This window comes from Vanessa tameamea, chromosome W, assembly GCF_037043105.1.
Source record: "Vanessa tameamea isolate UH-Manoa-2023 chromosome W, ilVanTame1 primary haplotype, whole genome shotgun sequence".
In the NCBI taxonomy this organism is placed as follows: domain Eukaryota; kingdom Metazoa; phylum Arthropoda; class Insecta; order Lepidoptera; family Nymphalidae; genus Vanessa; species Vanessa tameamea.
The window spans coordinates 1,825,882-1,853,592 of NC_087340.1; the positions used below are offsets into that span (position 1 = coordinate 1,825,882).

General features: G+C 46.5%; 1 pseudogene; it reads left to right on the top strand.

Moving 5' to 3' along the window:
• LOC113403232 (FH1/FH2 domain-containing protein 3-like) overlaps positions 1–27,711 on the top strand; it is a 195,534-nt pseudogene that overhangs the window by 19,123 nt on the left and 148,700 nt on the right.

Here is a 27,711-nt window from a genome sequence, read left to right on the forward strand (position 1 = left end):
TGTCATTTTCCAGTTAGCACTGAGTAAAGTAGAACCATTTTTATATTTTGTTTATTCTTATTCTTAGTATTGTTTTTTATGATTACTTGATTGTATTATTAATTTGATTAAATAACATACTTTTACTTGTAGTTCGTTTAGCTTATTCAATTCGCTTAGCGTACATATTTAATATTTTGATTTATATAAATGCATTTGTCTAGATTATCTGTAAAAGGACCTGATAGTCCTTTTGGTGGGCGGAATGTTAAGTATTTCTTTGATATATAAACAAATTATTACTTCGAACCTAGTGTAGTACTCGATCTGTTTATTTCTTGAGTCAGTCGCAAATAAACAACGTATAAGTGAACACATATCGTGGTTTTCTTTAAAAACATAATCGTCCTGCAAGCTAATTCAACCTTAACACCAAAACAATACCCAATAAAAAAAAACATTTCACTTAAAATCACCGGCATTAGATACTGCTAGATTTTTAAAAAATAAATTTAAAAAATTCACAGAATACTATAGTGTATTTATTAATTTAATATGACAATAGGATTTAATTGTACTAGAAAAGCTTCTATGTAAGCTCAAATACTGCGATGTTAAAGGTAAAGCTCTCGATCTCATCGCTTCATGTTCATACTTAAGTCAAAGACTCCAACAAGTTTTCATTAATGGAATAAAGTCTTGTGGATTTACGCTAAAAAATTAGGTTCCGCAAGAATATGTAAATGATCTTTCTTTGTGTAATATGTTAAAGTTATTTGTGATATAGTATTAATTTCTGACGATAATTCACTGATTTTCAAGGTCGACTGAAAAAACTAACTATGACGATGTAAACAGTGCATTATCACAGATATACGATTAGTTCACAATAAATAACTTAGATTTGAATGCTCAAAAAACAAAACGTGTGGTTTTTACCCCACCAAATGTTAGAAAGCTATATATAATATATCATTTAACGGTGGTTGTCTTTATACTACAGTGTTTTTAGAAATAGCATTGGATTCTAAGTTTCACTGGAGTCCTCATTAATGGTCCCTTACTGGAAGACTCAGCTCAGCAGCATACGCGGTTAGGAAAGTTAGACAACTAACCAATATTGATACCGCTCGTTTAGTTTATTTTGGTTATTTTCATAGTTATATATCATATGGCATATTACTTTTGGCTACAGATATTAAATCAGTTTTTATTTTATAAAAGAGAGCACTATGGTCTATTTATAAACTTGAAGCTACAGACTAAGTAGGAATACTCACTGTTACATCACAATATACATATTTACAACAACATTATATTTTGTTGTTGTATGTACGTAACGTAGCTTATAACGACCCTGCGAAGTCAGTAAATTCTTCTTGTGTCAAGGTATCCGTTTCTATAATAAAATTCCGCAGGCATTTGTAACTCTGCCGATTTAATTCAAATCATTTGTACAAAATACATTAATAAATAAAGCATATTATTCAACATAAGATTATATACATCATCTTATCATCAGATCTTTCTTGTTGACTTTTAGGCAGTTGTGCAAATTTTCATCAATCATCAATCATCAATCGTGCCGATACCTTTATTGTGTATGTCTTCATAATATCATATTATTTTACATATCCTTCTTTATGTCGACGGCATGCACGGCGTCATGAGTCACAAGCGTTGCGTCCAGTGGCTATACTCCCTCATCTCCAGCAAGTTCAGACATGTCGTCAAAACTGCTCTCAAACTTCTTCTAGTCTTTGTAGAATACACGGAGAAAAATTGTCTCATCCTCATCGACGCCATCACCGCCGTAGATAATTCCAACAGCAGACAGCCGTGGTTAAACGTAATGAAAATCCTTCAAGACTTCGATGCATCCGACACGGAACTCCTTATTTACGCTACAACGCTGATTAATCGATGCCTCAATAATGTGCCCGATAGAGACATGTACTACGACCAAGTGGACTCCCTACAGGACCAGGGAATCGATGACATCATACAGCTGTACATGTCCAAGCAAGGGACAGACTTAGATCTCCTAAGGCAATTGCAAATATTCGAAGCTGTGCTTCTGTATGAAGATGGTGATGAAACTGGAACCGCGCTCAAGTATGTAACAAAACCGTGCTAACAATTATTTAGAATAATCTACCTATTCACTCACGACGGAGTCGCCCATCAAGTTTCAATTATTATCGGTGTGCATTACTATGACTGAGAGACGCTTGTGATTATTATAAATCTTAGCGTGAGACGACAGAAACTAAACACAGCAAAAAAAATCAAATTAAGTTATATTTGATAAACTTATTTTATTAAGCAGCGATCATTTAACGTTGTGAGCACGTCTTCGTGATTGAATAGACCTATAACACATAAGTATTTTAGTAATTATCTTGTAAGGTTATACTTCAGCAATGTGGACCTTATATATAACGAGTATCTTCTAATGACGACCACCAATTTCCTCCAGCGCTATCCACTGCTCACTCAGACTCTTTTATGCTTTTAAAATATCAAAAATATTCAATATTTCGTACTATTTCATATTAGTCATTTTAAAAACAAACTCTTCTCCACTTCATAGACAACTAGATGAGTCTGTGATAACTTCACTGAGGCGAAGAAGTCTAAACCTGAAACCAGACAGGTACGCAAGACAGGCGCATCACATTATACAACAGCAAGAACTGCTGAATAACTCGAATGGAATTTACAATGGGCTGTTTGAGAAGAACGACCAGTGGACCCTGAATCGTACCTACAACAATAACGGAACTTACACAAACACCAATGGCACATTCACTAATTCGAGCGTAAAATACACCATAAACGGTACAGTTAATGGTACCGTCATATACAATTCCAATGACGTCAATGGACAAGAGGAGGAGATGACTTATACAAACAGAACCAAACCCAGTTACATACCGGAAGTTCTGATGAATGGTTTGTGCATTCGCTAACCCACTAATTTGCGCTTATCATGTTTTTCGCTAAATTTATTTCCATTTTTCCGTTACTATAATTTTTATTCAATTCATTTAAATTTTTTTATTTACAAACAACCCCTATCATAATGTATTATGTTTAGGAAACCAAAGATACACAACCGGATTGAAACAGAGGATCCAGAATGGGACTTTGGGTCACAGCGTCAACACAACCGATATTCTGTCCACGGTGAGGGCCGGACAAGACTTCTCCCCAGACCCAAAAGATGACAGGGAGATCCTGCTGAATCGAGAGCACAGTATTAAAGACCTTGCTCAGAGGTTGACAAGTCCCCTAACTCCCTCCACGGAAGAGAAGCCTATAAGGGTCTCCGAAATGGCAGGAATCGTATCGAAAGCCAAAGAAGAATTAGCCAAATCAACATCTAAAGGTTATTATTAATTACATTTATTAAAAATCTTTTTATAAACTATTTATATTCTTTTAGATTTTGATACATATTACGTAAAATATATATTTTTTTAAATTATATCTTGCAATCTAACTTTGATCAAAGATTCCGAAACGTCTAAATATCGTCTTTTTCTAAATAAACGTCAACTTCACAGAAATAATAAAAAGTCCAGCCATAGAGAAAAGTACAAAACTACACGAAATTAAAGTATCAGAAAATGATTTACACTGGGAAGAGTTGAGAAAGGGCTGCATCAACAGGGAATTCCACTCGTGTGACCTGGATTTTTCAGATCTCAGATACGGTTCAGATGAGGAGATGGAATCACCAACTTCGAATGCTATCCCTCCTCCTCCACCTAACCTATTGCCCCCTCCTCCACCTAACATGCTCCCGCCATTAGGCCTCCACCAAACAATTTCTTCAGCTTACCCAAAAACTTGCCAAGCATGACATCACAATCAGATATATTAAATGATTCTAACAGTTCAACGTTAAAGAAGAACAAAAAGACAGTAAAACTTTTCTGGCGGGAAATTCAAGAGAACCCCGTGCCATCCCCAGCCAGACCCAAAATAGGGGGATTCATTTGGGACGACTTGCCAGAGGTCAGCTTGGATACTGCGATGCTAGAACACCTCTTCGAGTCCAGAACCAACGATTTAATAATCAAGGTGAGTTAAATAGATCATTTTAAAACACACATCAAAAATATGCTTTAAAAAATAAATATCCACAGTTTTGTATTTTTCTAATATAATGAAATTTTATGTATTTATACTACTTTTTTTTTTTTTTCTCGCTGGAAAAACGCGTTACGCGCTTCCCCCACGTGATGGAAGGTGGGGGGGTGTGTGGGACTCCCCGGAGCCCTGGACGCCGAGTGCGCCCAGGTACGCCGGGTTTACCCACTAAAAAACCAGCGGTACCCTCTCCGTCTTTCGGCGGGCGCCACGGGATCGCTTGCGCATGCTACCGTGACGCCCTGACGGTCGGCCCGCCTATGCGGGCCTCCAACACCTAGAGGGGGTTCTCGGGGTACTGAGACCCCCCCTAGTCCCTGCGACGCCTATTGAGGCGGGGGGAGAAGGTGCGCGTAACGCTTCTTCCTCCTCCCCGGTCGTCTTCGGCGGAGCGGGTCTGCAGCGGCATCCTCTTCCCGCTCCCGCTCCGCGGCTTCCTTCTGCGAGATCACGTTTTCGCAGAAGGAGCGCATCTCCGACCAGCGCGTCTCGCTACCGAGCATTTCGTTGACGATGTTCGGCAGCGAGAGGTCTCCGCCCATAGTCGCCGCAAGGGTGTGCCTCTGGGGCCCCCACGCAGCACACTCACTCAGGGTGTGGTGCGCCGTGTCGACTGGCGCACCACACTCGTGGCAGGAGGGTGACACCTCCCGCCGCGCTATCCCGTGCAGGTACTTACCGAAGCATCCGTGCCCGGTAAGTACCTGCGTCATCCTGAAGGTGAGTGTGCCCTTCTTCCTCTCGACCCAGCGACTCAAGTGGGGGCGGATCGCCTCCACTGTCGCCAGGCACGCCGTGGGTGACCCCAGGTCCTCCTGCCATCGGGCGATCAGGGCTCGCTGGGCTAGAGCCCTGATCCGCCCGACCTCCGCCGACCCTGGACGGTCGCCGCGGTTCCTCGCCTCGACCCGGAACCGGTACACTTCCGCGAGCACCTCCGCCTGGAGCTCCCAGGGCGGATCGCCCGCGAGAAGTGTCGCCGCAGCCCACGACACCGTACGGTACCCTCTGACGCCTCTCACTACTATGACCCTGAGAAGAACGTACCGACGACGACGTACTCCCCCCACCCCACCACTACGTAGCCCGATCCCCTCTCGATGAGTGAGAGGGGGGGCCCCGTTCCGCTCCTCGTGAGGACCGCCACGGTGCCATCCGAGTCCCCCAGCCAGTGAGGTAGGGGAGGGACGTAGTAGGGCTCGCAGGCCACCGCCAGGTCTACCTGCCACCTCGCCATGGACTGCAGCAGTAGGTCCTGCGCTCCGGCGGAGTGGTTGACGTTCTGTTATATTCAGAATTATTCCGCAGTTATTGCCAACGTGTGCATTTCTGACTATTATAAAACTTGTTGCAACCGCGTGGCGCAGTCAGTCTACCGGTGCCATCAATTCAAAATTAATCTTTCCTGACGAGTTTGAGACAATTCTAAAATCATCTGTAATTTCTTTCTGATTAAAAAGGGTAGTGTAGTACTTGTGAGTTTTTTTAAAAAAGACTGACAGCAGCCGCGTCCTAACAACTGGTGTCAGAAGTGGGATGCTGAGGAGAATCTATACAGAGAGCCCTTAGCATCTTAAGAACTACGGCGGCTACGAGTCAGTCGTGATCGACGGTCAGCCTCCGCCCTTAGCGTGAGCCCGCATCACACCCTACTACTGGTACTATAATCACATCCAAAAACTGTGGTCGACGATTAGCCTCCGCTCTATGCGTGAGCCCACACCACCACAAGAACTTCTAGAATTCCAAATCTTTTCCACCGGTTGAACTCACTCATCGCAGCAACGTGACATCGAATCACGTTTCCAAGTTCGAACATATTTCTTCATCGAGCATCGGATTACTTCCGGCCGTGTCATCGCTACTGCATCGGATCGTGCTATTTGTAATTATTTTAAAAGACATTATTTACGAAAAACATCTTTCGAGTGGACAAATATGTTGAACGTTTTGGCTGCGCTCATGTAAGTGATCTATTCCTATACCTCTTTCATATATCATCTCTACATTTTTCTTAAATATTATTTTTCATTTCCTAAAAAAAAAAAAATTATATATATATAAATTTATCCTACGTCTTATATATATTCGCTTTCTCTTTGAAACAATATCGTTGTCCTTTTGGTTTACTTAAATATTCAAAACGACTGATAAGGGAGAACCTAAGATTACTCTCAATGTACTCACTAAATTTATCAAGCCTTATAACGGAGACAGGGAATCTCTACCGGCATTTTTAACAAACTGTGACAATGCTATTTCTTTCTGCAGCTTAGAGCAACAAAGTTTTCTTTGTAAATATATAATTTCATAGCTTGAAGGAAAAGCACAAATAGCTTGTAGCTTAAAAACTTTTAATAGTTGGCCTGAATTAAAAACTTTTTTAAAATCAACTTTTGACGAAAAGAAACATTCAAGCCATCTGTTGCACGACCTTCGGAGCTGCAAACAAACACCTTCAGAAACTGTTACGCAATATGGTTTACGTATCGAAGCTTGTCTAACACGCCTACAAGCTGACATTCAGTTCTCGTGCGAGGACAAAATTCAACTCCCTGGTCGAATAGGAGCAATGGAAGATTTGGCGCTCAACACATTCTTACTAGGCCTAAATCCCAATATCTCCACCATCGTTAGATGTAGGAATCCTTTAACCCTAAATGACGCTATCACACAGGCAGTTGAAGAAGAAAAACTTTTTAAACTAACTAAAGTTCCTTCCTACAACTCTAAGCCCGTCAAAACCTGCTCCGTCTGCCACAAAAGTGGTCATTCTTCCTCAGATTGCTATGTGAGGAAACGCGAACACCATTTTCATAAATCTTATTTCGTTCAACCTTCAACGTCTTCTCCTCCCGACCAAAATAATAAACAACTTTCTCAAACCTTAATCTGCGCCTATTGTAAAAAACCTGGTCATCACATTAATGATTGTCGCAAGAGACAATATAATAACCAACGTCGCGTGGAATCAAAGAACACGCAGTCGCCTCGAATTACAAAGGAAGGCCATGTTCACTTGTGTGAATGTGAGTCTCAAAGTTTCCATGATTCTTTTTCTGATGACGAATCAAAAAACTAAATTTGGTTTCAGTGGCGTGCCAACTGAAACCAAAACATCTTGATAGCGGCACAACTATGAAAACTCCTAAATCTTGTGCTATGAAAACTTATATTACTAAATCTTGTAATACTAAATCTTGTAATACTGAATCTTGTAATACTAAATCTTGTAACACTAAATTTTATAACACTAAACCTTGTAATATTAAATCTTGCTCTACTATATCTTGTAATACTAAATCTTTACCTACAACTAAATCTCATGTCGATGCCGATAAATCGCAACCTAAAAATCTAGAAAAAACTAAGAATGCAAATCAATCCCTAAATTGTGATACAAAATCTTGTGGCAAAAAATCAAATTTATGTTCAAAAGCAGATATCCCAATTTACGAAACTAGTATTTTGAATAATAAGATATCCTTACCACATTCTTTTATAAAAACCCGATACGCTACAAAACCCCTATGCCTCTTAATTGATACCGGCGCGACTGTCAGCGTAATTAAACGCTCTAGTCTTTGTATACAACCTGACCTATCAAATGAAATAATAAAACTTAAAGATAAAAACGATAATGATACGTTTTGTGAAACCTTAGGGTCGTGTGTAATTGACTTTAATATATTAGATTCCCATTTTTCTTATAAATTTCATATCATTGATGACGCAATCAACTTAGAATCAGATGGTATTATAGGAACAGACTTCTTGCATTTCTTTAAAACGAACATCGATTATTCCACTAAGTCAATAACAATAGAAGGTTACACTCACTATACCCATTCATTATACGGCTCCTAAATACATTATACCTGCTCGTTCAGAAGTTGTAATTGAATGCATGGTTTCGAATGACCCGTCGGAGTTACATAATTTAAAGGAATCACTTGTATTAGATCATGTTATTACCGACGGTGTTTTCATTGCAAATTGTGTAGTGTCTTTAAAATCAAACAACCGCGTTAATGTTTCCGTATTAAATACCACTGACTCTCGAATCGAAATTAAAGATTTTAAAGTACATTTAACTGAAATCGATTGGTCAGAGATATCAAAAAACGCACTTAATCCCAAAGAAGTGCTAATAAATACTATATCTTCATCCTCTTCCGACCGTATGCAAAGAGTATTAGATCAGATACGACATTCTCACCTGAATAGTGAAGAGAGAACTGCCTTATTAGAGTGTTGTTCTAAATATACGGATATCTTTCATTTAGAGGGTGAGCAGCTAACCTATACTAACGCACTTAAACATACAATTAATACTGGTAATGTTGCCCCCATCCACGCTAAATCTTACCGCTTCCCAGAATGTCACAAAGATGAAGTTGACTCACAAATAAAAAAGATGTTAGAACAAAACATTATACGCCCATCGCAATCTCCTTGGAGCGCCCCAGTATGGGTGGTGCCAAAAAAATTAGATGCCTCTGGCAAAAGAAAATGGCGTATCGTTATAGATTACCGAGCTCTTAATGATGTAACAGTCACCGAAATATACCCCTTACCCTTAATAACAGACATTTTAGATCAATTAGGCCACTCTAAATACTTCTCTACCCTCGACTTAGCAAGTGGTTTTCATCAGATTCAGCTCGATTCTGCTGATGCACCTAAAACCGGCTTCACCATAGTAGGCACCCAAACATCAGGGCATTATGAATTTACACGTATGCCGTTTGGTTTAAAAAATGCTCCGTCTACCTTTCAGCGGTTAATGAATACAGCTCTTTCTGGGTTACAAGGTCTCCACTGTTACGTATATCTTGACGACTGTGTAATTTACTCCCACGATCTCGACAGTCACATCTCAAAACTAAATGAAGTCTTTGTCAGACTTCGTAAATTTAACCTTAAACTCCAACCTGACAAGTGCGAGTTTCTTCGCCGAGATGTTACTTATCTTGGTCACATTATTACGGACAAAGGAGTACACCCTAACCCTGATAAAGTAAAAGCCGTTACTGAATTTCCTACCCCTAAAAACACAAGAGAAGTCAAATCCTTCTTAGGTCTTGTCGGATACTATCGCCGCTTCATCGAAAATTTTTCAAAGCTTACAAAACCTTTAACGTCCCTATTAAAAAAGGATACAAATTTTCATTGGCAAACCGAACAAGAACAATCTTTTAATCTTCTTAAAGAAAAACTAACTACGGCTCCTCTTCTGCAATACCCCGATTTTTCCCAGCCTTTTGTAGTTACCACAGACGCCAGTAACTTCGCTATTGGCGCCGTACTCTCGCAAGGTCCTATCAGTCAAGACAAACCGATCGCCTATGCATCTAGGACCCTTAACAAACAGGAAGGGAATTATTCTACCACAGAAAAAGAGCTACTCGCGATCCTTTTTGCTGTAAAAACCTTCCGCCCTTATCTGTATGGCAATAAATTCAAAATAGTGACAGATCATCGTCCTCTAGTTTGGCTTTTTAATGTCAAAGATCCTGGAAGCAGGTTAATTCGTTGGCGTCTCAAATTGGAGGAATATGATTACGAAATCGTATACAAACAAGGAAAAATGAATTCCAATGCAGATGCTCTTTCGCGTATCCCGATACATGTCATGAACAGTATCAATCTCAATAAATCTTCTTACGATATCTATTTCAAAAAACAATTTACAAAAACTTTGCCAGAATCTAACACCAAAATTGAGGAACAGTCTCAACCCTTACATCTTTCTAAATATAAATCAATCGCTTGTCCATTCTCTCTCGACTTTGATTATTCTATGCCCTACTGTGAGGAATTGTTATCGCAAATGAATGACACCGCTACTTTATTCGCGAGCGAGCGGTCTCCTATTACCGTGGAATTAGTTACAGTTAACAATAGAACTATTTATATATTGTTTACAAAGGTTCATCATTTTGACGAAACTAATTATAAAACCGTATATGATGTATTAATGGAATTAAGGGACAAAATTCTTGAAGAGAATCCTAGTGAAACGGATTTAGCCCTACCTGACTTTTCCGAACCATTTTCTAAACTTATCTACACTAAAATTTATAATATAATATCCTATATCTTTCATAATACAAACTTAAATATTCATATCTATAAAAATCAAATAACCTATCCTACTCCTGCCGAGGTACCTAAAATATTGAAAGACAATCACGATTCCCCTATAGCCGGACACCCTGGAATGAACAGGATGTATAATCGCATCAAATCCTCATACTATTGGAAAAGTATGCGCAGCGACATTCAAAATTACGTAAAAAATTGTAAGTTACGTCAAATTAATAAACCTCTAAGGGCTAATAACAAGGCCCCTATGGAGATAACATCAACAAGCACAAAACCGTTTGAACGTCTCGCATTAGACATAGTCGGACCTTTACCAGATGCTGGTTTTCAAAAATTCAAATTCATACTAACATTGCAAGATGATCTTACGAAATTCTTATGTGTCTACCCGATGATCTCTTCCACAAGTGAAGAAGTTGCCCGTAACTTAGTACATTTTATGTCCTTATTTGGCATACCCAAAATGATACTTACTGACTTAGGAACGTGTTTTACTTCTGAACTATTTAGACAAGTCACCGAAATCTTCAAAATTAAACCTCTCTTTACGTCACCTTACCACCCTCAAACAAATGGCGCACTAGAACGCAGCCACGCCACTCTCAAAGAGTACCTTAAATCATTCGTAAACGAAAACCAGAACGACTGGCATTGTTATCTAGCAACAGCCGTTCTCGCCTTCAACACAACTCCTCATAGTACTACCCAATTCACACCATATGAACTCCTCTACGGTTATAAACCAACCTTGCCTAACACTCTTTACGACAGTAATAACAGCTTAACCTACCACGAATATGTTCGAGCACTTCAATACAGAATGAGAATTAGTAGAGAAAAGGCTTTAGAATTAATTAGCAAAGCTAAGGAAACAGCAAAACAACATTACGATGCTTCCGCTTTAAAATATAGCCCAAAATATAAAGTTGGTGACATGGTTTATCTGAAACATCACCATAGGCTTCGAAAAGCCTTATCCCCTATTTGGAAAGGTCCCTACAAAATTGTTAAAATTAATGGAAAACACAATGTCACTCTGTTAATCAGCCGCAAACATGTAAAATACCATACAAACTTACTTAAACCAGCACATTCTTGATTTTCTTTCATCATTTCTTTTCAGATTTTTGTGTCACTATGGCTCAACTAGTGGTAGTGCCACACTGCATACCTTTGGGTTGCAGCCGAATGGGCCGGCACGCCCGGGGAAGTACCACTCTCTCACTCAAAATCGGTGTAAAGTGGTAGCTATGCTACCGCGTTTCGTCCGGTATGTGAGAGTCCCGGAGGCCCGATCCCCCTCCCCCCCAAAACATAATGGTTGTGCAGAATTTGGTTTCATTACCCCAGGAGGGTACCATCAGCGACTGCGGTGGAGAATCCCTCTCTGGGCATCCATGCTCAGGACGTACACCACCTGAGCAGGGATGCCCAGGCTGCCCTCAGAATTCTGGGGGGGGCAATTTTGCGCTCGCCACTGTTCGGGGCAAGCGGAGCAGGCATCATAAGGCAACCCCTACCACCCACACTGTGGACTTCTGCAACATAAGGGGACTCAACTCCAACTTGAACGCCGTTCACTTCACCTTGAGACGGCGAAGCCGGCCTTGCTCTTTCTTACCGAGACCCAGATATCCTCTCCTGCCGATACGACATTTCTTTCTTACCCCGGGTACAAATTGGAACATTCCTTTGTACCACGAGCTGGGGTGTGCGTTTACGTCAGAGATGATATCTGCTCTCGACGCCTCGGCAGCCTTGAAGGGCAGGACCTATCGATTATCTGGCTCCGTGTAGACTGCGACGACCATCCGCGAATCTACGCTTGCCTTTATAGGTCCCATAGCGGAAATGTCGAAACCGACCGACTGGTTGAGCACGTCCAAGTGGCTACAGATTCCGTGCTGCAGCAGATCCCATCCGCAGAGATCGTAATTCTTGGCGATTTTAATGCCCACCATGCCGAATGGCTTGGATCACGCACTACCGATCATGCGGGTAGATCTGTTCTCGACTTCGCTTTAGCATACGATTTGACACAACTGGTCACCTCGCCAACGCGAATACCGGACGTGGAGGATCATATACCTTCCCTGTTGGATCTTCTGCTGACTTCCCATCCGGATGGCTACCAGGTTATCGTCGATCCCCCTCTGGGCTCATCGGACCACTGTCTCGTCCGGAGTACAGTGCCGGTGGCGCGGTACTCACGACCTCGTTTCGTGGGCTGCCGCCGAGTGTGGCACTACAAGTCAGCAGATTGGGATGGAATGCGGTCCTTCTTTGCATCCTACCCATGGGGGCAGGTTTGTTTCTCGCCGGATGATCCGAGCGTTGTTGCTGACTCTGTCGCCGATGTGGTACTTCAGGGTATGGAACTGTTCATTCCGTATTCTGCGGTCCCCATCGGTGGCAAGTCCCAGCCCTGGTTTGGTCGTTTCTGCAAAACGGCTTCACGCCGAAAATGGGAACGCTACCAAGACTGGGCTAACGCATCTGCGTCTCGTGATGTAAACACCAGCGCATTCAGAAAGGAATATAACTCTGCCTCTAGGTCCTTCAAAAACGTGATTGCTAAGGCGAAGACGGAGTACATTGGCAGAATTGGCGAGAGACTAGTGCGCCTCCCTTCAGGAACACGTGCGTTCTGGTCTCTTGCTAAGGCGGTCTTAGGGAATTTTTGTCAGCCCTCTTTTCCATCTTTGCACAGAGACGGTGAGTCATTGGCCCATACCGCGAAGGAGAAAGCTGATCTTTTAGGCTCACTCTTCGCGGCGAACTCGACTCTAGATGACCGAGGAAAGTCACCACCAACAATCCCGCGGTGTGATACCACGATGCCGGAGGTTACATTCCGGCAAAGTGCAGTTCGTAAAGCACTTCTTTCCTTGGATATTCATAAGTCGAGTGGACCCGATGGCATCCCTCCAATCGTGCTACGGACTTGTGCTCCCGAGTTGGCACCGGTCTTAACGCGTCTTTTCCGGCAATCCTATGCATTCGGTGTCGTCCCGAACTCCTGGAAGACTGCTTTGGTGCATCCGATCCCTAAAAAGGGCAACCGCTCAGACCCGTCCAATTATAGGCCTATAGCCATCACCTCCTTATTCTCCAAGGTAATGGAGTCCATTATTAACTGCCAGCTCCTGCGGTACCTAGAGGAGTACCAGCTGATTAGCGACCGCCAGTACGGTTTCCGTCGGGGTCGCTCAGCCGGTGATCTTCTAGTTTACCTGACTCATAAATGGGCGGAAGCAGTTGAGAGCAAGGGGGAGGCATTAGCAGCCAGTCTGGACATAGCGAAGGCCTTCGATCGCGTGTGGCAAAAAGCGCTTCTTTCGAAGCTTCCTTCCTATGGGCTTCCCGGGAAATTATGCAACTGGATTACCAGTTTTTTGGCAGATCGGAGCATCAAGGTCGTTGTCGACGGTGCAGGCTCCGACTTAAAATTCGTCAATGCTGGTGTTCCACAAGGCTGCGTTCTTTCACCCACTCTGTTTCTTCTGCATATCAATGACATGTTGCAAATCAGTAACATTCACTGCTATGCAGACGACAGCACCGTAGACACCTCATACACCGGCCGTGTTAATATTTCTCGGGAAAACGTCGAAGAAAACCGGAACAAACTTGTGTCTGAAATCGAGTCTTCGTTAAACAAAGTCTCGAACTGGGGTCGGCTAAACCTAGTCCATTTCAACCCCAAAAAGACGCAAGTTTGCGCGTTAACTGCTAAAAAAACACCATTTGTCGTATCTCCACGATTCGAGAACATTCCGTTAGCCGCCACAGCTAGTATCGGAATACCTGGCGTCGATGTTTCGAGCCTCGTTTAGTTCCGCGGTCAATTGGAAGGCAAAGCCAAATTGGCATCAAAAAAGCTCGGTGTGCTCAGCAAGGCAAGACAGTATTTCACGTCGGCTCATCGTCTAAGACTATACAAGGCGCAAATTCGGCCTCACATGGAATACTGCTCTCACCTCTGGGCGGGTGCTCCCCAGTACCAGCTCCTTCCATTTGACCATATCCAACGTAGAGCGGCTCGAATTATCGACGATCAAGCCCTCTCCGATCTGCTTGATCCTTTGGCTTTGCGTAGAGATGTTGGATCGCTCTGCATCTTCTACAGAATTTATCACGGGGAATGTTCCGAGGAATTGTTCGGATTAATCCCGGCTGCTGAATTTCACCTTCGGACATCTCGTCAAAATTCCAAATATCACCCGCACCACCTAGATGTCCGAAAATCCACAACAGCGCGATTTTTAAGACACTTTCTGCCTCGCACAACCACTCTGTGGAACCAGCTTTCGCCGGCGGTTTTTCCGAACCGATACGACTTAGGAACCTTCAAGAAAAGAGCGTACTCTTTCCTGAAAGGCCGGCAACGCACCTGCAAGCCCCCCGGTGTTGCAGATGTCCATGGGCGGTGGTAGTCACTTTCCATCAGGTGAGCCTCCTGCTCGTTTGCCACCTCTAACATAAAAAAAAAAAAAAAACTGAGTCGGAGATTACGCCTATCATACACAGTCCTGGCTTATACTTCGATCCTACAACCAACATCTTCTTCTATAACGACTTTTGGAAAATCATCACACATATTGACATTCATTCTATTGAGCCACATCTTAACAACATCGATAAGCTTATCGTGAAATCATCGTTATTATGTGCTAAAATTGAACCTGAAGATTACACCAATTGTAAAGACATTTTTAATTCCATAGAGGTCCTTTTAGAAGCTAACTTCATAAAAGCACATTCATTGTCTCATATAATCTCTAAAGAAACTTCGAATCGTTTTAAAAGAGCTTTAGAATTTGGAGGTGAAATACTTAAGTTCTTCTTTGGAACCTTAGACGCAGAAGATGCACGCAATTATGATGCTGCGATTGACGCATGCGAGAAAAACGAACATGAGTTATTTCGACTTATAAAGGATAATATCCATATCGTCAAATCTTCAATTAATTCATTTAACGCCACAATTACAAAACTGAATCAAAACGAGATTAAACTGAACTCTCAAATAAATAGACTTAATGAAATACTTTCTTTTGTGACAAAAATAATGATAAAATATTTTTATTAACTAAACTTAATAATCTAGTAAATATTATAGAAGGCTCTTTACTTACCATTTCTAATTTCTTAGATATTATTATAAATGCTATTCTATTCTCTAAAGCTAATATCTTACATCCCTCTATATTATCTCCTAGTAAATTATACAATGAACTAAGTTTCAGAAGTAATTCTATTAACAATAAATTAGATTTTCCTGTACCCCTAAGGCTTGATAATATACACACTATTATAGATGTATCGAAACTTATTTCTTATTATTATAATAACAAAATCATTTTTATACTTCAAATACCTCTCATACATCCTATCAAATATATAGTCTATAAAATCATTCCACTGCCTACCGCACACAATAAAACAAACCCTAATACCTTCGCCTTAATAACTCCTTCTAAAACATATATCGCCTTAACAGATGATAGATTACATTACACTTTGTATGATAATTTGCAACAATGTTCACATGTAAACAATGAACATATGATTTGTCCACTAGGAAGCGTTTATTCTAGTATTACAAATCCATCTTGTGAAACCAAACTCTTAACCGAAATGAACCTGTCGTTACCTAGTGAGTGTAACTCGAAACTTTTATACGGAGACGTGGACATATGGCAAAAATTAAATAATAATGAGTGGATCTTTGTGCAATCAAAACCAAATAAGTTAACAGTGCAGTGTGATAACAGTGATATGAAGAGTTATCCGATTATCGGAACTGGTATTTTAAGACTAACAGAAAACTGTATAGCATTTTCAAAAACCATTAGATTAGAACCCTCTGTTTCAACCAGCTTAGTATTTACGGATCAACTAAAAGTAGATTTTGATATTATTCAAGATGACTGTTGTAAAAAGGATATTTTAAACAAATCGATACCTTTGTTATCACCTATATCTTTAAGTAACATTAATCTAGACTCTTTAAAATATTCTTATAACCGACTAGAGAATTTGGAAAACGAACTTAATAGGATCAATAACGAATCTCACTTTGTAAAGTATAGCAGTTATTATTCATCTCTTACCATTGTTTGTCTTATACTTATATTCATATTTTTATCTTATAAAATCTATGTTAAATGTTTCTGGAAGCCCAATAGTCACCAGAATTCTTGTTCTATCCAAATTTTTAATCAATGTAATACCCAAAGAGTATTGAAAAATGAGTCTAAATGTCATAACTCTATAGAATTGTCAGAATTTTCAGAGATGAACAGATCTACTCAATCTTTACCAGATAATTTGTCCAAACGTAATCTTAACTATTCTTAATTTCTAATCTTTATTTTTTTATATTCTTTATTATTATATTATTATCTAATTTTAAACTTATTTTTGGTTTTAATTGTATATTAAAATAAATTACTTTGTTTGTAAAAGTTTTGTCTCAACCTCCCATCAGAGTGACTTCGCATATCCTTAAGGATATTGCTTCGTTTTAAGGGGGGAAATGTTATATTCAGAATTTATTCGTAGTTATTGCAAACGTGTGCATTCTGTTATATTCAGAATTATTCCGCAGTTATTGCCAACGTGTGCATTTCTGACTATTATAAAACTTGTTGCAACCGCGTGGCGCAGTCAGTCTACCGGTGCCATCAATTCAAAATTAATCTTTCCTGACGAGTTTGAGACAATTCTAAAATCATCTGTAATTTCTTTCTGATTAAAAAGTGTAGTGTAGTACTTGTGAGTTTTTTTAAAAAAGACTGACAGCAGCCGCGTCCTAACAGTTCGCTCTCGGCAATTCGAGAACCCTGGCCCCGGTCGCCGTGCGTCGCACCTTCAGCCCACCGCTGATCCCGAGGTCCTGGAGCTTGACATTTTGTTCCGCTCTCTCCAGGACCTGCGCGTAGGTGACACCCTTCCCTACTGCTTCCGGCTGCGACGTGAGAACGATTGCAGCCGAGCGAGGGGTAGCCAGTTTCGACTTGGCTGGCTGGGGCGTTTTCGGCGGTGCTTTAGCAGCAGAAGGAGCGGTCTTGCTCCCCTTCTTACCCTTTCTCACCACCGTGGACCAGGACGTCTCCTGGTTCGGTGGCGTTTGGGACGTCGCCGGTGCCGGTGCGCTCGGTGGGCAAGCGGTGGGCGCGATCTGAGCGGTTAGTGGAGCCGCCTTCCTAGGCCTGGCTAAGGCTTTAGCACCCCCGTCCTGGTGGGCCGCAGAGGTAGAAGGCGGTGGTCCCTGCGACGGCTGCGGTTTATCCGCCGCGGAGGGAGGTCGCTGCATCCTCGCAGGAAGGCGCTCCTCCAAGCCCGCCAATTGGGCTTTCATCGCTACGCTGATGGAGGCACCGATGAATTCCTTCAGCTCCTCTAGGGTGGAGGGAGTGTCTTGCAGAGTGTTAGCGGCCTCGCTTGCCGCTGCCACCGTGGTACGCATCTCCGCGTACTCACGGCGGTGGGCTTTAAGTTCCGCCTTGAGGTTTTCCACCTCCCTGTGCAGGCGGTTGTTGTCCGCCCTGAGCCTCCTGCTCTCGTCTGCCTCCGTCCGAGAGGCGAGGGCCTCGACCACATCCTCTAGAGAGGCCGCTGCGTCTTTCAACCTCTTGCCAAATCCTCCTTTTAAATTGGAGGATTTTAATGCGACCTCTCTTATCTCGGTCGCACACCTTCCAGCCTCCGCGCGGAGCTCCTCGGCATTAAGGTTGGCCGGATCTTTTTTCGGTGGGGTCGGCTTTTCGACCACCGGTGCCGCAGCCGGCACCTTTTTGAAGGCTCGACTGCGCAGGGTCCGCTCGAAGGCGAGCTCCCTATCTTCCTCCTCTTTGTTTTTTAAGTCAGCCCTTGCACGGCTGAGCCCGTTCTTCGATCAAAAATTTTCGGTTTTTAACCAATAATTCCCGAACGGAGAGGCCGATCCGGGAGATTGAAGCGTCAACGGGTGCAGGGCAGAGGGCCCCACAATCGCGTAGAACACGGAAAAAGATAGGAACAGAAATGAATAAAATAACAAAGAAAAACGTAAAAAATAGCTAAAAAAACAGGCAAAACCGGGAGATAGAAGAAAGTGTACTATGAAAAAATATTTGTAGTGGCAGGAACTAATGAAGTATTTTTTTTTAGAATTTTAGGAGCGAAAATGCGAATAAAATTTATAAAAAAAGTACTTCGATTATTTTAAGTTTCAGATCGCTTAAGAAAACTTTCAAGGGCGATCCGATTCTTTTAACGAATAATCGATTTAGATTTGGTTTAAAAAATTAATAACTCCGGAACGGAGACGCCGATCCGGGAGTGAGATGCCTTGACGGATGCAGGGCAGAAGACCCTACAATTGTGCCAAAGAACGAAACAAGATACGATAAAAAATGAGCGAGTTAAAAATAAAAAACAGAAAAATATAAGGAAAAATGCGAACGAAAATTTTCGGTTTTTCACCAATAACTCCCGAACGGAGAGGCCGATCCGGGAGATTGAAGCGTCAACGGGTGCAGGGCAGAGGGCCCCACAATCGCGTAGAACACGGAAAAAAGATAGGAACAGAAATGAATAAAATAACAAAGAAAAACGTAGAAAATAGCTAAAAAAACAGGCAAAACCGGGAGATAGAAGAAAGTGTACTATGAAAAAATATTTGTAGTGGCAGGAACTAATGAAGTATTTTTTTTTAGAATTTTAGGAGCGAAAATGCGAATAAAATTTATAAAAAAAGTACTTCGATTATTTTAAGTTTCAGATCGCTTAAGAAGACTTTCAAGGGTGATCCGATTCTTTTAACGAATAATCGATTTAGATTTGGTTTAAAAAATTAATAACTCCGGAACGGAGACGCCGATCCGGGAGTGAGATGCCTTGACGGATGCAGGGCAGAAGGCCCTACAATTGTGCCAAAGAACGAAACAAGATACGATAAAAAATGAGCGAGTTAAAAATAAAAAACAGAAAAATATAAGGAAAAATGGGAACGAAAATTTTCGGTTTTTCACCAATAACTCCCGAACGGAAAGGCCGATCCGGGAGATTGAAGCGTCAACGGGTGCAGGGCAGAGGGCCCCACAATCGCGTAGAACACGGAAAAAGATAGGAACAGAAATGAATAAAATAACAAAGAAAAACGTAAAAAATAGCTAAAAAAACAGGCAAAACCGGGAGATAGAAGAAAGTGTACTATGAAAAAATATTTGTAGTGGCAGGAACTAATGAAGTATTTTTTTTTAGAATTTTAGGAGCGAAAATGCGAATAAAATTTATAAAAAAAGTACTTCGATTATTTAAAGTTTCAGATCGCTTAAGAAGACTTTCAAGGGCGATCCGATTCTTTTAACGAATAATCGATTTAGATTTGGTTTAAAAAATTAATAACTCCGGAACGGAGACGCCGATCCGGGAGTGAGATGCCTTGACGGATGCAGGGCAGAAGGCCCTACAATTGTGCCAAAGAACGAAACAAGATACGATAAAAAATGAGCGAGTTAAAAATAAAAAACAGAAAAATATAAGGAAAAATGCGAACGAAAATTTTCGGTTTTTCACCAATAACTCCCGAACGGAGAGGCCGATCCGGGAGATTGAAGCGTCAACGGGTGCAGGGCAGAGGGCCCCACAATCGCGTAGAACACGGAAAAAAGATAGGAACAGAAATGAATAAAATAACAAAGAAAAACGTAGAAAATAGCTAAAAAAACAGGCAAAACCGGGAGATAGAAGAAAGTGTACTATGAAAAAATATTTGTAGTGGCAGGAACTAATGAAGTATTTTTTTTTAGAATTTTAGGAGCGAAAATGCGAATAAAATTTTGAAAAATGTACGTCCAACCTTTTTTTTTTTTTTTTTTCTCGCTGGAAAAACGCGTAACGCGCTTCCCCCACGTGATGGAAGGTGGGGGGGTGTGTGGGACGCCCCGGAGCCCGGGACGCCGAGTGCGCCCTGGTACGCCGGGTTTACCCACTAAAAAACCAGCGGTACCCTCTCCGTCTTTCGGCGGGCGCCACGGGATCGCTTGCGCATGCTACCGTGACGCCCTGACGGTCGGCCCGCCTATGCGGGCGTCCAACACCTAGAGGGGGTTCTCGGGGTACTGAGACCCCCCCTAGTCCCTGCGACGCCTATTGAGGCGGGGGGAGAAGGTGCGCGTAGCGCTCCCCGGTCGTCTTCGGCGGAGCGGGTCTGCAGCGGCATCCTCTTCCCGCTCCCGCTCCGCGGCTTCCTTCTGCGACATCACGTTTTCGCAGAAGGAGCGCATTTCCGACCAACACGTCTCGCTACCGAGCATTTCGTTGATGATGCTCGGCAGCGAGAGGTCTCCGCCCATAGTCGCCGCAAGGGTGTGCCTCTGGGGCCCCCACGCAGCACACTCACTCAGGGTGTGGTGCGCCGTGTCGACTGGCGCACCACACTCGTGGCAGGAGGGTGACACCTCCCGCCGCGCTATCTCGTGCAGGTACTTACCGAAGCATCCGTGCCCGGTAAGTACCTGCGTCATCCTAAAGGTGAGTGTGCCCTTCTTCCTCTCGACCCAGCGACTCAAGTGGGGGCGGATCGCCTCCACTGTCACCAGGCCCGCCGTAGGTGACCCCAGGTCCTCCTGCCATCGGGCGATCAGGGCTCGCTGGGCTAGAGCCCTGATCCGCCCGACCTCCGCCGACCCTGGACGGTCGCCGCGGTTCCTCGCCTCGACCCGGAACCGGTACACTTCCGCGAGCACCTCCGCCTGGAGCTCCCAGGGCGGATCGCCCGCGAGAAGTGTCGCCGCAGCCCACGACACCGTACGGTACCCTCTGACGCCTCTCACCGCTATGACCCTCTGCGGCTTTCGCAGCAGGGCCCGGTTGTCAGCGGTGAGGGCGTCGACCCAGATCGGGGCACCGTACAGCGCCATCGACCTCACTAGGCCGGAGTAGAGACGCCGACATAGCGACCCCGGACCCCCCACATTCGGAAGGAGGCGGCCGAGAGCGGCGGCGGCGTTGATGAGCCTCGGGCCGAGATGGACAAAATGCTGCCCGAAGCTCCATCGACCGTCCAGGATGAGGCCCAGATACTTCATCTGGGCCTGCACCTTGATCACCGTCCCCTGGGCGATGATACTCGCCCCTCGTAGGGGTCCTTTCCGTGGACCGTGGAAGAGGAGGGCCTCCGTTTTGGATATGGAGACCCTCAAGCCCAGCATTCCCATACGGTTCACGGTGAGAGCCGTTCCGACCTCGGCGAGGCGAGCCGCCTCCCGAAAGTCCCGCCCAGTCGCCGTGACGAGGGTGTCGTCAGCGTAGCACAACACCCCCATCCCGGGAAGGACGGGAGCTCGCAGGAGCCAGTCGAAACCGACGTTCCACAGAATTGGGCCGAGAACCGACCCCTGTGGAACGCCGCAGCCTACCCGACGCCGGACCAGCCTCCCATCGACCCCCGCCCAGAGGACCTCCCTGTCCTGGAGGTACGCCTCCAGCAGCCTCCTGAGATAGGTCGGCACCCCATGGTATCGGAGTGCCTCCCGTATCGTCTCGAAAGGGAGACTGTTGAAGGCGTTCGCCACGTCGAGCGACACCGCCAGGACGACTTGCCCCCGGGCCACCGCTTCCGTCGTCCGAGTCTTCAGGGCGTCCAGGGCGTCGACCGTCGACCGGCCCGCCCTGAACCCGTACTGAGCCTCTGAGAGACCCGGACCGACCTCCTCGAGGTGCTGAACGAGACGGGCTGCGAGGACCTTCTCGAAGAGTTTGCCCGTCTCGTTCAGCAGCACTATTGGCCTGTATGCCGAAGGGGAATCCATCGGCCGACCTTCCTTCGGCAACAGGACATGTACGTCCAACCTAACCTAACCTTTTTTTTTTTTTTTACTAGGAGGAAATGCATTTACGCATTCCGCCCGGCCGAAGGGGGACCGGGACGGATATGTGGGACTCCCGGGGCAGAAGGCCCCGTCCTACCCACTAAAACCTCCTAGAATTTCCGCCTCACCGCAGGCGACAGGGCTACGGGAACGCGCGTGGCTCACCACCGCGGCCCTGCCAGCGGCCGTCGCTGTAAAAGGGCGACTCGCCGCGAAAGGCGCGCCAGGGTGTTACGGCGCACCTTCCGTCTCCGCCTCCGTTAGAACCGCGACGGACTCCCCCCGAGTCCGCCGCTGGAGGCTAGGCGGCAGCGGATGTAAAGTTCCGCCGCCGTCCACGCTGTGTCACGTCCGGTTAGGGCATCCGGCCCAGATGGTCACGGCGCCGCCGACCAAGTCTCCGTCGACGCAGCGGAAGCGAGTTGGGATCGTCCTCCCGCTGTCGCTCCGCCTCCTCCTTTGCGGACATTACGGCTTCGCTGAAGACCCGTAATGCCGCCCACGCCTCTTCGCTCGTGACCACCTTTCGAATCAGGGCCGGAAGCGAAATGTCAAGTCCAATGACCGTGGACAGGGCTGCGCGAGGCTCCGCCCAGGCTGGGCACTCTGCGCTGCCGCCTCTCGGGCAGCCATGCTGGGGCGTTTCCCCTTCCTTTTGCGTCTGGCCGTTGCAGAGCTCGCAACCGGAGGTCGCAGACGAGGCTCAGGGAGGAGGCGGCGTTCGATTCCCTCCATCCGGGCGTTCAGCATTGTGCTGAATTGCTCCTGGCTGGAGCGCAGCGCCTCTTCCATCATGCGCTTTATGTCCGCCATTTGGTCGGCGGCGGGTTGCTGGCGCAGCTGGGCCACTTCCCGGCGCAATTCGGCTAGTTGGCCCGACAGCTGCGCATTGGCAGCTTCTAGACGGGTGACCTCCTCCGACACGTTGAGAACTCTTAAATCAGCCACCGCACCTCTGATGGTGTCTGCGGCGACCTTTAAGGCCCGAACGAAAGTTCCTTTTAGATTGCCAGACTTATCCGCCACCTGGACCACCACGTTCAGTGCTTCCTGGACCGCAGCGTTCAGAGCGGCAGAGGTTTTCGGCACATCTTCAGCCACGACGGGTAGGCGCTTTCGTGATCGAGCAGCTTTTTCTTCTATGGCCACCCTGGCCGCCTCATGATATGCGGCCAGCGCATCTTCCGTCTGGATGCGCTCCTCCTCTTTTCACTCCTTCGCTTTATTTAGCTCCGCCTGAGACTTGCCGAGCCCGACATATTTCCCATATGTAGGCGGTCTCCCACGCCCCCTTTTGCTTGCCGGTTTCAGCCATCTACTCGTTGATGCCTCCGAGTTGTCGCTAGGCGGCTGACTTACGTCACTTTCAGAGCCTGAACAACTGTCCCCAGTATGAGACCGTTTCTCCCCCTTCCGCTGTTCCCTAGTAGTGCCACCCAGTGGAAAGACTACTGAGTCTTTTGAGGTGACAGTCACCATACTGCAAACAGACGAGTCCGACCCAGAGAGTCGTTCCAGCCGCGCAGTCAGTACATTTTTCTCGCCAAGGTCCTCGGTTTCAGTATGCGCCATCGGGGCGCCCACCTCCACCGCCATATCGTCGTTGTCCGTTCGCTTTGCTAATCGGTGTCCTTTTTGGTTTTTTATTTTTTGAGCTTCCATATAAAATCCCACGAGTATGGGGGAACTATCGGTCCGTCCAGGTGGTGCCCCCTGCACCTGGATAAGCCTAGCGTAACTCGTCGAGGGTGTCGGCCGGTACCCTGACGAGGATCGCAGTAACGACTGAACCTCCCATCAGCCATGCATCCCCTCGCGCTGCGTCGCCACTTGGGATTCGGGGTAATTTTTATAGAGGTTTTCTTCCTCGCAGTCCGGCCGGTTAAGGCAAGACCCGCGGTCCTGCACGAAGCCGCGAGACATGTCCACGACACCTCACTGTGCAGGATTACGCGCTACTCCTTCAGTCTCCGGAGGCCAAAAGACCTCGAAGACTCAGCACAAACAATGCTATATACACAATATTTACAAATTTCAAAGGCCGGCAACGCACCTGCAAGCCCCCCGGTGTTGCAGATGTCCATGGGCGGTGGTAGTCACTTTCCATCAGGTGAGCCTCCTGCTCGTTTGCCACCTCTACCATAAAAAAAAAAAAAATTACAATTTTTTTAAACAACTATATACAACGTGTAACGAAAAGTAAAACAACACAAACAACAACAACAAAACAAGACGTTACAACTAATAACTCCTCCCTTTGCCACGAAGCTGCTCGCACAGTCCACTCTGCTAATCAGAGAAGTACCAGGAACGGTTCGTGGCATAACCTCCGCGTCAGGCTTAGCCGTTGCCGACGAAAAAGTCGTCGACACCGTTGCCCAGAGTACGCCACGAGGAGGCGACTGACATGTACCCCAACCTAACTTTTTTTTTTTTTTTGTTTTACTAGGAGGAAATGCATTTACGCATTCCGCCCGGCCGAAGGGGGACCGGGACGGATATGTGGGACTCCCGGGGGCAGAAGGCCCCGTCCTACCCACTAAAACCTCCTAGGATTTCCGCCTCACCGCAGGCGACAGGGCTACGGGAACGCGCGTGGCTCACCACCGCGGCCCTGCCAGCGGCCGTCGCTGTGAAAGGGCGACTCGCCGCGAAAGGCGCGCCAGGGTGTTACGGCGCACCTTCCGACTCCGCCTCCGTCCGAACCGCGACGGACTCCCCCCGAGTCCGCCGCTGGAGGCTAGGCGGCAGCGGATGTAAAGTTCCGCCGCCGTCCACACTATGTCACGTCCGGTTAAGGCATCCGGCCCAGATGGTCACGGCGCCGCCGACCAGGTCTCCGTCGACGCAGAGGAAGCGAATCGGGATCGTCCTCCCGCTGTTGCTCCGCCTCCTCCTTTGCGGACATTACGGCTTCGCTGAAGACCCGTAATGCCGCCCACGCCTCTTCGCTCGTGACCATCTTTCGCGTTAGGGCCGGAAGCGAAACCCCAACCTAACCTAACCTTTTTTTTTTTTTGTTTAACGAGGAGGAAATGCATTTACGCATGCCGCCCGGTCGGGGGACCGGGACGGGTATGTGGGACTCAACCGGGGCCTAATGCCCCGTGCCAGGGCACGCTAATGCTAATGCTCTGTCCTACCCACTAAAACCATCCTCGGGTTTCCACCATGCCGCCGAGTGGTGAGGCCACGGGATCGCCAAGGGCATGCAACCGCGACCCCACCAGCGGCAGCCGCCGTAAGGCGGCTGAATATTCATGGAAAGCGCGCCTAGCGCGCGCCTTCCCCCTCATCCTCCACGTGGGGATGTGGCGAACTCCCCCGAGTCCGCCACTGGAGGCTGGGCGTCAACGAAGCTGACGCCCTGCGGCGGATAAGATGGTAGGCTCCGCCGCTGACCGCCGGTGTAAAACACCTGGGAGGCTCGAGTAGCGAGCCCTCCCACTCCCTCCTAGCCAACGAGGCCACTCACATGGTTCGCCCTGACGCCGATCAGGGAGGTACCAGGAGCGGCCCCGCGGCATCCCTCCCGCCAGTCTTAGCCGTGGCCGACAAACAAGCTCAAGCCGGCCCCGTTGCCCAGGGTACACCACGAGGAGGTGACTGACATGTACCCCAACCTTTTTTTTTTTTTTAACGTGGGGAAATCCTCATGGATACCCTCCGTATCGGATGACACGACGGAGGGTTATGTCGGACTTCTACCGACTAAAACCACCACGTATTTTCTCTCTCTGCACGAGGCGAGGTTACGGGTATCGCTCGCGCATTCGTCCGCGACCCCGCCGACAGCTGTTCGCATCCAAACCCTATCTCTACTGCACTCACTCTTTCGGACTACGTGCCAGGAACAACTCGGCGCACTGTCCGCCCTCGTGGCCTTTGTCTTACAGGCATCGGATTCCCCGCATCCGTTGCCCAAAGGTCTTACTTAAGGGGGGAGATAGTTGGCGTTATCTCGCCGCCTGCGCCCTGCTCTCTTGCGACGGATCGGAGCTGCCCGAGCGTCGTTCTCCCTTTACCGCTCCGCTGCCTCCTTCTGCTTGAGCACAGTCTCACAGAAGGCGAGCATTGCCTGCCAAGACTTTTCGCTCCAAACCATGGATTTCACCACTGCTGGTAACGATAGGTCTGGACCCATCGTTGCGACCAACGCTTGTCGTGCATCCTCCCACGCGGAACACCCCTGCAGGGTATGCATCGCTGTGTCCTCGTCGGCACCGCATGCGTGGCACGTCGGGGTTGGCTCTCTACCGGCAATTCTCCACAGATACCTCCCGAAGCAGCCATGCCCAGAAAGTACCTGCACCAGGTGGAAAGACAACGGCGATCGTCGTCCTTGTAACCACTGCCTCAGTACTGGCCGAATCGCCCCGATTGTAGTGTGACCGGCGGAGGGTTCGGCTAGCCTCGCCTCTCATTTTCGGAGGAGTAGCGACCGCTCTTCGGACTTCCAGTTCCTCTCTACGTCTGCCGGTATGTGGGCACCGTTTTGCCGAAGCTGTGTGCGGCGGAGGTACGAAACTGCGAGCACTTCTGCCTCTAATTCCCAAGGCGGGCAACCTGCCATGACGCATGCCGCCTCGAAGGAGATGGAGCGATAGCCTCGGATCGACTTTATTGCCATCACCCTTTGCGGTCGTCTCAGGAGCGCTTTGTTCCGAGACGTCAACGCATCAGCCCAGATGGGAGCCCCGTAGAGTGCCATGGACCGTACAACGCCCGTGTAAAGGCGGCGACACCCAGTATTGGGTCCGCCGACGTTCGGGAGCAGATGACTGAGGGCACTCGCTGTGGCAACTAGTCTAGGAGCAAGCTGTCGGAAGTGCTCCGAGAAGTTCCATCGGCTATCGAGCACGATACCTAGATAGCGCATCCATGGTTCGACTGCAATGGTAACTACTCTTACGTCCAAATGTGCACCCCGCGGAGGTCTTCTTCGAGGCCCATGGAAACATACGGCTTTGGACTTATTCAGCGCTACGTCCAGTCCCAGACTGCCGATCCTTTCCACTATTTGGGCAACACCAGCAGTGGCGATGATAGAAGCCTCGCTGAAGTTACCACCTTGAGCTGTCACTAGCGTGTCGTCGGCGTATCACGTCTAGTCCACGCATTGGGTTCCCTCGCAGGACCCAGTCGTAACCCACGTTCCAGAGAAGTGGGCCAAGAACGGAGCCCTGCGGGACACCGCACGTTATGGGTTGGCTGCCACATCCATCTTCTCTTGGAAAGGATACGACACGATCAGCGAGGTAGGAGTCGATGAGGCGGCGGAGGTAGGGAGGTATCCTGTGGAATTTCAGGGCCTCCTTTATGCAGGCCCAAGGCAAGGTGTTAAAAGCGTTGGCAATGTCTAGAGACACCGCTACAACGACTTGACCTTGGGAAACCGCGTCCTGCGCACGTGACTTGACCCGCATGATCGCATCGAGTGTAGATCGGCCACATCTGAAGCCGTACTGATTTTCCGAGAGGTCAGAACCATTTCTGCTTAAACACTCGAGTATGCGAGCAGCTACCACACGTTCGAAGATCTTGTCTATCTCATCGAGCAAGACGATTGGTCTGTAAGATGATGGGCTGTTCTCCGGGCGGC